Here is a 292-nt window from a genome sequence, read left to right on the forward strand (position 1 = left end):
TTATAAGGATTATGAACATCATATATATATATATATATATATAATATATATATATATATATATATATATATATATATATATATATATATATATATATATGTATGTATACACACACCACACACACACACACACACACATATATATATATATATATATATATATATATATATATATATATATTATATATATATATATATATATATACATATATATTATTATTATTATTATTATTATTATTATCATTATTATTATTAGCATTGTTATAATGTTATTGCTATCAGTATCATTATTA

The sequence above is a fragment of the Penaeus japonicus genome, unplaced genomic scaffold (genome assembly GCF_977035675.1).
Source record: "Penaeus japonicus unplaced genomic scaffold, GWHDUDI00000001_assembly GWHDUDI00000041, whole genome shotgun sequence".
Taxonomy (NCBI): domain Eukaryota; kingdom Metazoa; phylum Arthropoda; class Malacostraca; order Decapoda; family Penaeidae; genus Penaeus; species Penaeus japonicus.